This window comes from Gorilla gorilla, chromosome 12, assembly GCF_029281585.2.
Source record: "Gorilla gorilla gorilla isolate KB3781 chromosome 12, NHGRI_mGorGor1-v2.1_pri, whole genome shotgun sequence".
Taxonomy (NCBI): Eukaryota; Metazoa; Chordata; class Mammalia; order Primates; family Hominidae; genus Gorilla; species Gorilla gorilla.
In genome coordinates this window covers 33701282-33718346 of record NC_073236.2, presented here as the reverse complement: position 1 = coordinate 33718346, position 17065 = coordinate 33701282, and the positions used below count along the sequence as shown (strand labels likewise).

At 39.2% G+C, this 17065-nt stretch overlaps 1 protein-coding gene across 1 annotated transcript in view; it reads left to right on the top strand.

Annotated features, from left to right (window-relative positions):
• Positions 1-17065, top strand: part of ANKRD36C (ankyrin repeat domain 36C) — a 173737-nt gene that overhangs the window by 155104 nt on the left and 1568 nt on the right. Inside the window, exons 80-81 of the mRNA XM_063695529.1 lie at positions 10550-11288; positions 11381-11510. The gene's annotated coding sequence lies outside the window, so the exon portion shown is untranslated. The remainder of the gene's footprint in view (positions 1-10549; positions 11289-11380; positions 11511-17065) is intronic.

Sequence of the window (17065 nt, the reverse complement as noted above, 5' to 3'; positions counted from 1 at the left end):
ACAAAAATAAAAAAGAATAAACCGGAAGGAACAAAACCTCCAATAAGTATGGGGTTATGTATAGAGGCCAATTCTACAAATCACTGGCATCCCTGAAAGGGAGGTGGAGAAATCAATGCATTGGGTTAGAACATGCTCCTTTAGCATGTTCTGTGAAATTTGAACCCTACTTCTGTCAGCAAAGAAGCTAAGAACCATGTTAAAAGGTTACAGAAGATGCTAACTAGAATAACCAGTTTAGAGAGGAACATAATGACCGGAGCCAACTATAAAGCACATAAGGGGAACTTTGTGATGCAAACACAAGTATCAACAGCTGAATTGATCAAGCAGAAAAAAGAACATCAGAGCTTGAAGACTATCTTGCCAAAATAAGGCAGGCAGACAAGATTAGAGAAAAAAGAATGAAAAGGAATGAACAAAACTTCAAAGAACTGTGGAACTATGTAAAAGACCAAACCTATGACTGATTGGACTACCGGAAACAGACAAGGAGAATGGATCCACGTTGGCAAAACACACTTCAAGATATCATCCAGGAGAACTTCCCCAACCTAGCAAGACAGGCCAACATTCAAATTCAGGAAATCCAGAGAACCCCAGTAAGATACTCCACAAGAAGATCAACCCTCAAGACACATAGTCATCAGATTCTCCAAAATCAAAATGAAGGAAAAAATGTTAAAGGCAGCCAGAGACAAAGGGCAGGTCACCTACAAGGGGAAGCCCGTCAGACTAACAGTGGGCCTCTCAGCAGAAACCCTACAAGCCAGAAGACAGTTGGGTCCAATGGTCAACATTCTTAGAGAAAAGAATTTCTAACCTAGAATTTCATATCTGGCCAAACTAACCTTCATAAGTGAAGGAGAAATCCTTTTCAGACAAGCAAATGCTGAGGGAATTTATCACCACCAGGCCTGCCTTGCAAGACCTCCTGAAGGAAGCAGTAAAGATGGAAAGGAATCAGAATGATGCTGGCCTCATAAAATGAGTTAGGGAGCATTTCCTCTTTTTCTATTGATTGGAATAGTCTCAGAAGGAATGGTACCAGTTCCTCCTTGTACCTCTGGTAGAATTCAGCTGTGAATCCATCTGGTCCTGGACTCTTTTTGGTTGGTAAATTATTGATTATTGCCACAATTTCAGCTCCTGTTATTGGTCTATTCAGAGATTCAACTTCTTCCTGGTTTAGTCTTGGGAGAGTGTATATGTCGAGGAATTTATCCATTTCTTCTAGATTTCCTAGTTTATTTGCGTAGAGGTGTTTGTAGTATTCTCTGATGGTAGTTTGTATTTCTGTGGGATCGGTGGTGATATCCCCTTTATCATTTTTTACTGTGTCTATCTGATTCTTCTCTCTTTTTTTCTTTATTAGTCTTGCTAGCGGTCTATCAATTTTGTTGATCCTTTCAAAAAACCAGCTCCTGGATTCATTAATTTTTTGAAGGGTTTTTTGTGTCTCTATTTCCTTCAGTTCTGCTCTGATTTTAGTTATTTCTTGCCTTCTGCTAGTTTTTGAATGTGTTTGCTCTTGCTTTTCTAGTTCTTTTAATTGTGATGTTACGGTGTCAATTTTGGATCTTTCCTGCTTTCTCTTGTGGGAATTTAGTGCTGTAAATTTCCCTCTACACACTGCTTTGAATGCGTCCCAGAGATTCTGGTATGTTGTGTCTTTGTTCTCATTGGTTTCAAAGAACATCTTTATTTCTGCCTTCATTTCATTATGTATCCAGTAGTCATTCAGGAGCAGGTTGTTCAGTTTCCATGTAGACAGCATCATTCTGATACCAAAGCTGGGCAGAGACACAACCAAAAAAGAGAATTTTAGACCAATATCCTTGATGAACATTGATGCAAAAATCCTCAATAAAATACTGGCAAAACGAATCCAGCAGCACATCAAAAAGCTTATCCACCATGATCAAGTGGGCTTCATCCCTGGGATGCAACGCTGGTTCAATATCAATAAATGTAATCCAGCATATAAACAGAGCCAAAGACAAAAACCACATGATTATCTCAATAGATGCAGAAAAAGCCTTTGACAAAATTCAACAACCCTTCATGCTAAAAACTCTCAATAAATTAGGTATTGATGGGACGTATTTCAAAATAATAAGAGCTGTCTATGACAAACCCACAGCCAATATCATACTGAATGGGCAAAAACTGGAAGCATTCCCTTTGAAAACTGGCACAAGACAGGGATGCCCTCTCTCACCACTCCTATTCAACACAGTGTTGGAAGTTCTGGCCAGGGCAATAAGGCAGGAGAAGGAAATAAAGGGTATTCAATTAGGAAAAGAGGAAGTCAAATTGTCCCTGTTTGCAGATGACATGATTGTATATCTAGAAAACCCCATTGTCTCAGCCTAAAATCTCCTTAAGCTGATAAGCAACTTCAGCAAAGTCTCAGGATACAAAATCAATGTACAAAAATCACAAGCATTCTTATACACCAACAACAGACAAACAGAGAGCCAAATCATGAGTGCACTCCCATTCACAATTGCTTCAAAGAGAATAAAATACCTAGGAATCCAACTTACAAGGGATGTGAAGGACCTCTTCAAGGAGAACTACAAACCACTGCTCAAGGAAATAAAAGAGGATAAAAACAAATGGAAGAACATTCCATGCTCATGGGTAGGAAGTATCAATACCGTGAAAATGGCCATACTGCCCAAGGTAATTTACAGATTCAATGCCATCCCCATCAAGCTACCAATGACTTTCTTCACAGAATTGGAAAAAACTACTTTAAAGTTCATATGGAACCAAAAAAGAGCCCGCATCGCCAAGGCAATCCTAAGCCAAAAGAACAAAGCTGGAGGCATCACACTACCTGACTTCAAACTATACTACAAGGCTACATTAACCAAAACAGCATGGTACTGGTACCAAAACAGAGATATAGATCAATGGAACAGAACAGAGCCCCAGAAATAATGACGCATATCTACAACTATCTGATCTTTGACAAACCTGAGAAAAACAAGCAATGGGGAAAGGATTCCCTATTTAATAAATGGTGCTGGGAAAATTGGCTAGCCATATGTAGAAAGCTGAAACTGGATCCCTTCCTTACACCTTATATAAAAATCAATTCAAGATGGATTAAAGACTTAAACGTTAGACCTAAAACCATAAAAACCCTAGAAGAAAACCTAGGCATTACCATTCAGGACATAGGCATGGGCAAGGACTTCATGTCCAAAACACCAAAAGCAATGGCAACCAAAGTCAAAATTGACAAATGGGATCTAATTAAACTAAAGAGCTTCTGCACAGCAAAAGAAACTACCATCAGAGTGAACAGGCAACCTACAACATGGGAGAAAATTTTCGCAACCTACTCATCTGACAAAGGGCTAATATCCAGAATCTACAATGAACTCAAACAAATTTACAAGAAAAAAACAAACAACCCCATCAAAAAGTGGGCGAAGGACATGAACAGACACTTCTCAAAAGAAGACATTTATGCAGCCAAAAAACACTTGAAAAAATGCTCATCATCACTGGCCATCAGAGAAATGCAAATCAAAACCACAATGAGATACCATCTCACACCAGTTATAATGGCAATCATTAAAAAGTCAGGAAACAACAGGTGCTGGACAGGATATGGAGAAATAGGAACACTTTTACACTGTTGCTGGGACTGTAAACTAGTTCAACCATTGTGGAAGTCAGTGTGGCGATTCCTCAGGGATCTAGAACTAGAAATACCATTTGACCCAGCCACCCCATTACTGGGTATATACCCAAAGGACTATAAATCATGCTGCTATAAAGACACATGCACACATATGTTTATTGCGGCATTATTCACGATAGCAAAGACTTGGAACCAACCCAAATGTCCAACAATGATAGACTGGATTAAGAAAATGTGGCACATATACACCATGGAATACTATGCAGCCATAAAAAATGATGAGTTCATGTCCTTTGTAGGGACATGGATGAAATTGGAAATCATCATTCTCAGTAAACTATCGTAAGAACAAAAAACCAAACACCGCATATTCTCACTCATAGGTGGGAATTGAACAATGAGATCACATGGACACAGGAAGGGGAATATCACACTCTGGGGACTGTGGTGGGGTGGGGGGAGGGGGGAGGGATAGCATTGGGAGATATACCTAATGCTAGATGACGAGTTAGTGGGTACAGCACACCAGCATGGCACATGTATACATATGTAACTAACCTGCACAATGTGCACATGTACCCTAAAACTTAAAGTATAATAAATAAAAAAAAAAAAGATGGAAAGGAAAAACTGGTACCAGCCAGTGCAAAAATGTACTGAAGTACAAAGACCAATGACACTATGAAGAAACTGCATCAACTAGTGAGCAAAATAACCAGCTAGCATCATGGTGACAGGATCAAATCCACGCATAACAATATTAACCTTAAGTGTCAATGGGCTAAATGTACCAATTAAAAGACACAGACCAGCAAATTGGATATAAAGAGTCAAGATTCAGGTGTGCTGTATTCAGGGTTCCTATCTCATGTGAAAAGACACACATAGGCTCAAAGGGATGGAGGAAAATTTACCAAGGAAATGGAAAGCAGAAATAAGCAGGGGTTGCAATCCTAGTTTCTGACAAAACAGACTTTGAATCAACAAAGATAAAAAAAAGACAAGAGCATCACACAATGATAAAGGAATCAATTCAACAAGAAGAGCTAACTATCCTAAATAGGTATGCACCCAATACAGGAGAACCCAGATTCATAAAACAAGTCTTTAGAGACCTACAAAGAGATTCAGGCTCCCATACAACAATAGTCAGAGACATTAACACCCCATTGTCAATATTGGATCATCTAGACAGAAAATTAACAAGAAAGTACTGGAACACAGCTCTGGATCAAGTGAATCTCATAGATATCTACAGAACTCTCCAACACAAAACAACAGACTATATATTATTCTCAGTGGCATATGACACTCTAAAGTTGATCACAAAATTAGAATTAAAACACTCCTCAGCAAATGCAAAATAACTGAAATCATAACAATCTCTCGGACCACAGTGTGATCAAATTAGAACTCAAGATTAAGAAACTCACTCAAAACCACACAACTACATGGAAATTGAACAACCTGCTCCTGAGTGACTTCTGGGTAAATAATAAAATTAAGGCAGAAATCAAGAAGTTCTTTGAAACCAATGAGAACAAAGAGACAATGTACCAGAATCTCTGGGAGGCAACTAAAGCGGTGTTAAGAGGTAAATTTATAGCACTAAATGCCCACATCATAAAGCTAGAAATATCTCAAATCGATACCCTAACATCACAACTAAAAGAACTAGAGAAGCAAGAGCAAACAAATCCAAAAGCTAGCAGAAGAGAAAAAAAAAATGACTAAGATCAAAGTGGAACTGAAGGAGACAGAGACATGAAAAACCCTTCAAAAAAAAAAACAAGAAATAAAACGTGTTCAAATAGCAAGAGATAAAATCAAATTGTCTCTGTTTGCAGAAAACGTGATTCTATATCTAGAAAACCACATTGTCGCAGCCCAAAAACTCCTTAAGCTGATAAGCAAGTTCAGCAAAGTCTGAGGATACAAAATCAATGTGCAAAAATCACAAGCATTCTTATACACCAGCAATAGACAATATTCTTCAATTCCTATACACCAACAATAGACAAGAGAGCCAAATCATGAATGAACTTCCATTCACAATTGTTACAAAGAGAATAAAATACCTAGGAATACAGCTAACGATGGGTGTGAAGAACCTCTTCAAGGAGAACTACAAGCCACTGCTCAAGGAAATAAGAGAGGACACAAACAAATGGAAAAATATTCCATGCTCATGGGTGGGAAGAATCAGTCTCATGAAAATGGCCATACTGCCCAAAGTAATTTATAGATTCAGTGCTATTCACATCAAACTACCGTTGACATTCTTCACAGAATTTAAAAAAAACTACTTTAAATTTCATATGCAACCAAAAAAGAGACTGAATAGTCAAGACAATCCTAAGCAAAAAGAACAAAGCTGGAGGCATCATGCTATATGACTTCAAACTATACTGCAAGGCCACACTAATCAAAACAGCATGGTACTGATACCAAAACAGACACACAGACCAATGGAACAGAATAGAGATCTCAGAAATAAGACCACACATCTACAACCATCTGATCTTTGACAAACCTGACAGAAACAAGCAATAGGGGAAGGAATACCTATTTATTTATTTATTTATTTTGAGACAAAGTCTCACTCTGTCACCAGGCTGGAGTGCAGTGGCATGATCTCAGTTCACTGCAACCTCTGCCTCCCGGATTCAAGCGATTCTCCTGCCTCAGCCTCCCGAGTAGCTGGGACTACAGGTTCAAGCCACCATGCCCAGCTAGTTTTTGTATTTTTAGTAGAGACGGGATTTCACCATGTTGGCCAGGATGGTCTTGATCTCTTGACCTCAAGATCCACCCGCATCAGCCTCCCAAAGTGCTGAGATTATAGATGTGAGCCACCGCACTTGGCCAGGATTCCCTATTTAAATGGTGCTGGGAAAACTGACTAGCCATATGCAGAAAACTGAAACTGGACCTCATCCTTACACCTTATGCAAAAATTAACTCAAGATGGATTAAAAACTTAAATGTAAAACCCCAAACCGTAAAAAACCCTAGAAGAAAATCTAGGAAGTTCCATTCAGGACATAGGCATAGGCAAAGATTTTATGATGAAATCATCAATAGCAATTGCAACAAAAGCAAAAATTGACAAATGGGATCTAATTAAACGTAAGCACTTCTGCACAGGGAAAGAAACTATCATCAGAGTGAACAAGCAACCTACAGAATGGGAGAATATTTTTGCCATCTACCAATCTGACAAAGGTCTAATATCCAGAATCTACAAGGAACTTAAACAAATTTACAAGAAAATAATAACCCCATCAAAATGTGGGCAAAGGCCACGAACAGACATTCTGAAAAGAAGACATTTATGCGTCCAACAAACATATGAAAAAAAAAAGCTCAACATCAGTGTTTATTAGAGAAATGCAAATCAAAACCACAATGAGATACCATCTCATGCCAGTCAGAATGGCAATTATTAAAAAGTCAAGAAACAACAGATGCTAGAGAGGCTATGGAGAAACAGGAACACTTTTATACTGCTGGTGGGAATGTAAACTAGTTCAACCATTGTGGAAGACAGTGTGGCAATTCCTGAAGGATCTAGAAGCAGAAATACCATTTGACCCAGCAATCCCATTACTAGGTTTATATCCAAAGAAATCTAAATCATTCTGTTTTAAAGATACATGCACACTTATGTTTATTGCAGCACTATTCACAATAGCAAAGACATGGCATCAACCCAAATTTCCATCAATGATAGATTGGATAAAGAAAATGTGATACATATACACCATGGAATACTACGCAGCCATAAAAAGGAATGAGATCATGTCTTTTGCAGGGACATGGATGAAGCTGGAAGCCATAAACTTCAGCCAATTAACACAGGAACAGGAAACCAAACACCACATGTTCTCATAAGTGGGAACCGAACAATGAGAACACATGGACACAGGGAGGGGCAGAACACACACCGGAGCCTGTTGGGAAGGTAGGGGGAAGGAGAGCATCAAGATAAATAGCTAATGCATGTGGGGCTTAATACCTAGGTGATAGGTTGATAGGTGCAGCAAACCACCATGGCACATGTTTAACTATGTAACAAACCTGCACATCCTGTACATGTATCCTGGAACTTAAAATAAAATAGAAAAGACAAAGAAGGATATTACATAATGGCAAAAGCTTCAATTCAACAAGAAGACCTAACTATCCTAAATACATATTCATCCAACACAGGAGCACCCAGATTCATAAGTAAAGTTCTTAGAGACCTACAAAGTATGTTTCACAGTAATAGTGGGAGACTTCCACACTCCAATGACAGTATTAGACAGATCATTGAGGCAAAAAAATGAACAAAGATATTCAGGACCTGAACTCAACATTGGATCAAATGGATCTGATAGACCTTTACAGAACTCTGCACTCAAAAACAACAGAATATGCATTCCTCACATCATCATATGCCACATACTCTAAAATCAACCACATAATTGGACATAAAGCAATCCTCAGCAAATGCAAAACAACTGAAATCATACCAAATACACACTGAGATCACAGTGCAGTAAAAATAGAAGACTAAGAAAATTGCTGAAAATCATGCAATTACATGGAAATCAATCAACATGCTCCTGAATGACTTTTTCATAAATAATGAAATTAAGGCAGAAAACAAGAAGTTCTTTGAAAATAATGAGAACAAAGTTGCAACATACTAGAGCCTCTGGACATAGCTAAGGCAATGTTAGGAGGGAAATTTATAGCACTAAATCCCACATCAAAAAGTTAGGAAGAACTCAAATTAATAACGTAACATCACAATTGAAAGAACTAGAGAAGCAAGACAAAACCCCAAAGCTAGAGGAAGACAAGAAATAACTGAAAATCTGAGCTGAATTGAAAGAAACCGAGACATGAAGAAAAAAAAATTCAAAAGATCTACGAATTCAGGGTAGGTTTCTTGAAAATATTAATAAGAAAGTCTGCTAGCAGACTAATACAGAGGGTGATTGAAATAAACACAATTAGAAATGACAAAGGGAATGTTACCACTGACCCCACAGAAATAGAAACAACCATCAGAAACTACTGCAAACACTTCTATGCATACAAACTAGAAAACTTCAAAGAGATGGATAAATTCCTGGACAAATACACCCTCCCACAACTGAGCTAGGAGGAAATTGATTTGCTGAACAGACCAATAACAAGCTCCGAAATTGAATCAGTAATAAATAACCTACCAATCAAAAAAAGCCCAGAACATGATGGATTCCCAGCCATATTCTACTAGAAGTACAAAGAAGAGCTGGTACCATTTTTACAGGAACTATTTGAAAATATTGAGGAGGAGGAACTCCTCCCCAACTCATTCTATGAGGCCAACATCATCTTGATACCAAAATCTGGCAGACACACACACACACACACACACACACACACACACACACACACACACACACACACACACACACACAAACTTCAGGCCAATACCCTCGATGAACATCAATGCAAAAATCCTCAACAAAATACTGGCAAACCAAATCCAGCAGCACATCAAAAAGTTAATCCATCATGATCAAGTATGCTTCATCCCCAGGATGCAAGTTTGCCTCAACATACACATGTCAATTAATCTGATTCATCACATAAACAAAACTAAAGATAAAAACCATGTGATTATCTCAATATATGCAGAAAAGGCTTTCAATAAAATTCAAGGCCTCTCCATATTAAAAACTCTAAAAAATCTGGGTATTGAGGAAACATAGCTCAAAGTGATGAGCTGTTTTTGTACCAGTATCATGCTGTTTTGGTTACTGTAGCCCTGTAGTATAGTTTGAAGTTGGGTAACATGATGCCTCCAGCTTCGTTCTTTTTGCTGAGGATTGCTTGGCTATTAGGGCTCTTTTTTTTTTTTTGGTTCCATATGAATTTTGAAATAGTTTGCTCTAGTTCTGTGAGGAATGCCATTGGTAATTTAATAGGGATAACTTGCATCTGTAAATTACTTTGGGCAGTATAGCCATTTTAATGACATTAATTCTTCCTATCCATGAGCATGAAATGTTTTTCCATTTGTTTGTGTCTTCTCTGATTTCTTTGAGCAGTGTTTTGTAATTCTCCTAGAGATCTCTTAGAGATCTTTCACCTCCCTGGTTAGCTGTATTCCTAGGTATTTTATTTTTCTGTGTGTAGCAATTATGAATGGGATTGTGTTCTTCATTTGACTCTCTGCTTGACTGCTAGGAATTTTTGCACATTGATTTTGTAGGCTAAGACTTTGCTAAAGTTTATCAGCAGAAGGAGCTTTGGGGCTAAGACTATGGGGTTTTCTAGATATAGAATCATGTCATCTGTAAACAGAGACAGTTTGACTTCCTGTCTATTCCTCTCTTCCCTCCTCTATTTGGATGCCCTTCCATTTTTGCACATTCAGTGTAATGTTGGCTGTGGGTTTGTCATGGCTAGTTCTCATCATTTTGGCACTTCCGACTAGAAGTGCAAGAGGGGCCAGTGTTGTTGTTACCTGAAAGGTAAGTGCAGCCCACAAAAATGCAGTGAAGAAGAAGATATATGCATATGTTTAAGTTAATACAATTGAGATACATTTAGCAGACAGAATCAATAGAGTTGATGAGTGACTGACTGGATGTGTGGGGAGTTTATATCATTCCCAGGTTTTTGACTTGGGCAACTGGGCACTCACGAAGGAAAAAGAGGATCCAGGGAGAGGAACTTTTCTGAGGACTGGGGTAGGGCTGAAGAGCTGCATTCGAGACTGGTGGAGGGTGGGCTGGGCATGGGATGCACAAATGGAAATTCCACTGGGTCTGCGGCTCACACATAGGCATGACCAGCATAGAGATAGAGAGGCCCCAGTGCTGCTGAGTAACTGTGATTCCCCAGGTGATGGCATCAGCTGAGAAGGGAAGGAAGCCCATGTGAGGACACTGAAGGAGTGAGCAGACAATAAGAAGCCCACAGAAGACAGAGAAGGAACACCTAGAGGGAGAAGCCAAGGCAGGCGTGTGTGGTAACATATAGGAACTGAGGGAGAGGACATTTCAAGATGGAGGGGATGCCATACAACAGGACTATGTGATGGTTTTTGGCTGTGTCCATAGGAAGTCACAACAGGCAAGGGAAAGAAACCAGAACCCAGTCATGGAGTTAAGAAGTGAGTCAGAGAGGAGATGGGTAGGGACAGTGAGGTAAGGCCTCTTTTTAAGGAAGTTTGGCTGAAGGATAGACTAGCTGGACATATGCTGGCTGTGTGGGGTAGAGGGAGGAATGATGGAGGGTAGGAGAGCCTTGAGCCTGCGAGAAGAGTCTCCTAGAATAGAGAAGCTGAGGTTAAAGTTGTGGAAGACAGTGGGGATAACTGAGTGACAGATAATCAGGAGAAGAAAAGGAGATCCAGAATCATGACAGAGAGATGACCTTTGCCAAGAGCACAGCCGTCTTTCACTGTCACAGAGAGGTAGGACAAAACGATTGGTGTTCAAGAATTGGTTTGTAGCACAATATTTCAACTATGTCCTTTAAAAAGTTTCTCCACAGACACTACCCAAAGCAGTCCTTCACTACAGTGGCAGACAGACCTGAAAATTTTCATCTGAAGCAGCAGAGTGAACTGCAGAGGCAGGTAATTTCTAGAAGGCTTGCTTTGTTCCATTGAAACTGAGGATTATTCATGAGGCCAGTCTTCTGAGATTTCTGTCATTTCTCTCATGCCAGGTCACCAACCAGTGTGGAGGCGAAAAGCGGGCCTCTCTGGGGATTCCAGGTGGAAGTGTTGGACATCTGTACTATTCCTGGTCTCGAATCATCCTGATATTCTTCATTTTGTCATTCACATTGGACCAGGGTGAGGAAATGAGTTCTGGTCAGAGTCAATGTTTCCCAACAATGTTGATTTATTTGGTCCTAAATATTTAAACACATCTTATAAATAGCTTTTCCACACCACATATATAGGGAAAAACAGGGAGTTAACTTGGCCCAGCAGCACTGTTTGTGGGGCTAACACCCTGTCTGTGTATCTCACGCCAACCCTAAGCTTTGTTTCCCTCCTGTCACTTTGCTCCTATTTCTTTCATATGAAAGAATGTTCATTTTCTTTGAAAATGAGCTCATTTCCTCATTTTCTTTCCATCTTTCAGCAGGAACAAAGATCACCACAACTGGCTCCCCTTCAACTATGTTACATGGCAACTTGCCTTCAGTATGGTGAAACACATCAGTTAAGACTGGGGTTGTGCATGGCAGGACTTTCTACAAGGACACCCAGTCTCCTTAATAAACATGAGATGCTCTCTTTCCAGAATTTCTCTTGCCTGACACAGCATAGGAAGATGCTGAACGGCCACACAGTGACCCATTGGTCAGTGGTGACGTAAGGAGGTCGGAGGGGAGGAGTGAGGAGAAGTAGGGAAGACTAGGTGGTTGTAGGCCTCCTTCATCTGTTCATTGGCTGTGGCATTAGGCCAGCTACTCTTTGCACTTCTGTAAAGTGAGACGGTCGATCTTGTCTGCCTCTCTAGAGGATGGCTGCAGGTGTCAAATGGGGTAGTTAGGTGGGAGGGCATTTCACAAAGTTAAAAAATATGACTTTGGAGGCTTGTTATATTGATGAGGATTATAATCCCTGAGAATTCCTGGTATGAAGAAGGGAAAAGAAGATAATTTGTGAAAGAAATAAGTGTCCAGTTACTAGTCTTTGAAAAGGGTCTGTCTGTAGCTCTTCTTAATGAGAATAGGCAGCTTTCAGTTGCTCAGGGTCAGATTTCCTTAGTGGTGTATCTAATCACAGGAAAGATTGTGGTTCCCTCCAGTCTCTTTCTGGGGGACTTGAGCCCACTTCTCATTTCATTTAATTCGAGGAAATAGAACTCAAAGTACAATTTACTGTCGTTTAACAATGCCACAAAGACATGGTTGGGAGCTATTTTTTGATTTGTGTAAAATGCTGCTTTTGTGTGCTCATAATGATTCCAAAAATTGGGTGCTGGCTAAAGAGAGATACTGTTACAGAAGCCAGCAAGAAGACCTCTGTTCATTCACACCCCCGGGGGTATCAGGAATTGACTCCAGTGTGTGCAAATCCAGTTTGCCTATCCTCTCAAGTTAGGGATAATCGGATAATTCTGGAGAAGTACACATTGAAAACTAGAACTAAGCCAAGCAATTAAATATGTTTCCTGCCTATTACATGCCTTGGTACTGTGCAAAAGAGCTCACAGGGCATCTGAGGAAAGATCACTAACACACACCTCAAATGACTGTGTCTGATTTCCTAGGAGGACTCAGAAAGGGAGTGATCACTGTGGATTGGACTGGATAGTGCCTCATGCTGGAGGTGGGCTTTGAATGGAGCCTTGAAGGTCGAGAAAAAGTGATATAAACACTGGCTCCTTCCTTTTGAAGGGACACCACACTCTTTGGGCTTAGTGGTTACAGATGCCTTTAGCGCAGCCCAGGAGCAAGCATTTATTGTCTACCTACCACGTGCTTGGCTTTGGAAATGCAAATAAAAAAGGAGGTCACTATTTTATGAAAGGATGATTTTATTCTACCTGATGTAGCCAGCTGCAAGCTTCAGAAGGCAGCACATACAATAATGATGGGCTGGTGAGATGAGAGCTAATGGAGAGATGTACAAAGTGCCATGGGATCACCAAGCAGTGGTCAGGTGAAGGCATCTGATTTTCTTTAAGATCTTGCTCAAATGTCATCTCCTCTAGAAGAAAATGTAGGGCTTCATCAGTCAGACAACATGGGGAAATTGATCTCAGTTCAAGAAACATGTATTGATTATCTAATACATTCAAGCAGTTGTGCACTGGGGATAGAAAAATATCATCATCATCATCATCATCATCATCATCATCATCAACAACAACAATCTTGCTGTATGCCAGGCACATAATTTTACATATATTATCTCATTTAATCTCAAACAACTCTATGATATAGGTGTTTATTATTATCCCTATTTAGATGAAACATTTAACCTTCAGAGAATTTAAATAAGTTGCACCTGCAAGCTTAGCAGGTGAGGAATCAAATTTGGAATAGGACCTAGATCAGTGATCTCCTAGATCTACAATCTTAACCAGTACCCTGTTTCTCTGCTTAGAGAGCACCTAGAGAAAATCTGTAAGCAAATAATCACAAAACAAGGGATGACACAATATATGTAAATGTAGGATATTACATTAAGTGGAAGAAGGAAGAAGGTCATTATTTACTTTTTCTGGGTGAGAGATGAAAACACTTCTGCAAGAGTATTTCCAATTTCACCAAAGTATGGAAAGATGTTTATCCTAATAACAATACTCAGTAAATGGTATTTGATTTAACTTCAGCCTAGTACATGATTTGATTCTAAAACAGAACATTTCCTTAGAATTTCGATATCTGGAATTCTATAGCTCAATGGTTTTGGTGGAAAATTGACTATTAATATTTTATATACTTCTTTTAATAGTTTTGGGGCTAAATGAATCAAATCTATTCATAACTCTAAGTTTTCAAATTCTGAAATCTTTTAGAGTTGTTTAGTTAAAACTAGCCCTTTTCTTCCAGTTCGTTAGCTTACCAAATGAGCCAAAATAAAAAACAGAAATTTATTTTCAGTCCGATATAGAAAGTTATTTATAGTTACATGGTGTTATCTCTTCCTTTAAAAACATTTCTTCTTTTTTTCTCCCTCTCTCTTTTTGAGGGGATTATTAAACACTGCCAGTATTTTTTGCCTAAAGGGTAAATCCTCTTAAACTCTTTCGGGATCTATATTAGGTGCCAGATGGTCATAAGAAAATTATGTGAGATACTGGTGAATAAACAAGCAAACCAGAAGCTAGGTTTTCAGAATAGATGCTAGCCAGTAGTTCACAGGCATTATCCAGCAACTGGTGGGGATCTACTTGGCCAGCCCGTGACCACTGAGATGTGAACTTCCCTGGACCTTGGCAGTCAAGAGGGAGAGAGGCAGAGAAAGCTCCATTATCATCACTAATTCCTTTTTGACCACACATGACAGCATGACCTGCTTCAAAGAAATAAGATAAATGGTGGTTAGGTGCCCCCACAGACCCACAGTAGCCCATTCGACAAAGAGCAAAAGTAAAACTACTCCTGATGGATTTAGCAACATCATAGTTCACTTGTGAGGCAACAGGCTTTTATTGTTTGCTTTGGGACTCGCTTCTTCTCATTTTCTGTAGGAAAGTGAGCCTACCTGACTTAGAAACAAAATTTTGGAACACAAACTCTTTGTAAGTTGGGAGATTCCTAAACTAAAATTTCAAGTGAGATGAAAAGCCCCTTGAGAAAGAAATTTCTGGCTGGGCATGGTGGCTGATACCTCTAATTCCAGCACGTTGGAAGGTTGAGGCAGGAAGATCACTTGAGGCCAGGAGTTTGAGACCAGCCTAAGCAACATAGGGAAACCCCTGTGATATAGTTTGGATCTGTGTCCCCACCCAAATCTCATGTTGAACTGTAATCCCCAGTGTTGTAGGTGGGGTCTGGAGGGAGGTGACTGGATTAGGAGGGTGGATTTCTCATGAATGGTTTAGTACTATCTCCTTGGTACTCCTCATGATAGCAGGTGAGCTCTTGCAAGATCTGGTTGTTTAAAAGTGTGTGGTATCTCCCCCCTCACTCTTGTTCCTGCTTTCACTATGTGACATGCCTGCTCCCCCTTCACAATCTGCCAGTAAATTGTGGCAGGTTATGAGTGTGTGTAATTTATGAGTGCTGATAGGATGAAAGATAGAAAATGATTTTAGATAGAAAGAAAATAATTCTGGAAGCTTTGAGTCTTCCTCTTGTAATCTATGTTGGTTCTTTTTTAACCTCCCCTGTTTCAGCACTTACTGACCTGGAGTCTGTCTCACAACGACTAAATGTAATATGAGATTCTAGGATGTACACTAGAACAGAAAATGGAAACTAAATAAAAACTGAGGAATTCTGAACAAGTATGGTCTTTAGATAATAATAAGATAACAATATTGATGCCTTAATTGTAATGAATGCACCACACTAATATAAAATTTTAGTAATAGAGAAAGCAGAGTTTGGGTACTTACCAGGAATATTATACTATTTTCACAATGTTTCTGTAAACCTTAAAGTGTTCAAAAATTAAAATTTTATTTAAGTCAATTGCAATATGTAAGATTAATTGAACCCAAATTGTGGAAAATATAACTTCTGTTATAATGTTCCTTGGAAGCTTATAAAGACAAGGCCTTTCTTTTCTATTTTTAGTAGAAATTACACGTATTTTCAAGTCAAACTGTTAATATGTGACAATATTTGCAGTACTGAAAGCTTAATAACTTATAGATTCATGGTAACGAAAAGCAAAGCATAGTGTTGTTTTTGGTTTTGGAATACTGTATGAAATATGTAATCTTTTTTTTTTTTAAAGATGGATTCTCACTCATTTGCCCAGGCTGGAATGCAGTGGGATGGTCTCAGCTCACTGCAACTTCTGCCTTCTGAGTTCAAGCAATTCTTCTGTCTCAGCCTCCCCAGTAGCTGGGACTACAGGCATGTGTCACCATACCTGGCTAATTTTTTTTTTTTTTTTTTGTATTTTGAGTAGAGATGGGGTTTCACCATTTTGGCCAGGCTGGTCTCGAATTCCGGACCTCAGGTGATCTGCCCACCTTGGCCTCCAAAGTGCTGGGATTACAGGCATGAGCCACCGTGCCTGGCCAAAACATGTAATCTCTTATTCAAGGTTTATAATAACAGTTATGTGATACTCAGTAAGGGACGGTGACCTATATAAAATAAAAGGCCAGGCACAGTGGCTTATGCCTGTAATCTCAGCATTTTGGGAGGCCAAGACATGAGGACTGCTTGAGTTCAAAATCAGCTTTGTCAGCATAGAGAGACCTCATCTCTACAAAAAAATCAAAAACATTAGCTGGGGGTGGTGTCACACACTGGTAGTCCCAGATATTTGGGAGGATGAGGTAGGAGGATCCTACCTGAGCCTGGAAGACAAAGGCCCCTGCACTTCAGCCTGGGTGACAAAGTAGGATCCTATCTCAAAATAGATAGATAGATAAATAGATAGATCAATGTTATTTATCTCAATATTTGAAAGAAAAGTTGAAAAACCTCCGAGCTCAACTAAGAATCAGTTTCTAGAATAAACAGAAGTATAAATCATTATACCTCTTTACTTTAAAAATATTACAGACATTATAAGTATTTTAATAACAAAAAATCAAATACTTTATATATGCTTTGTAATCTGTCCTTTACAAAATCATTTAACCTTTATGACAGGAGCTACTATGGTGCTCATTCCACAGATGAGGTGCTGAGGTTTAGTGAACTGAATAGCTTGTTCACAGACAGTTGGAGACAGAGACTCAGTTTGCCCATACAAAGATA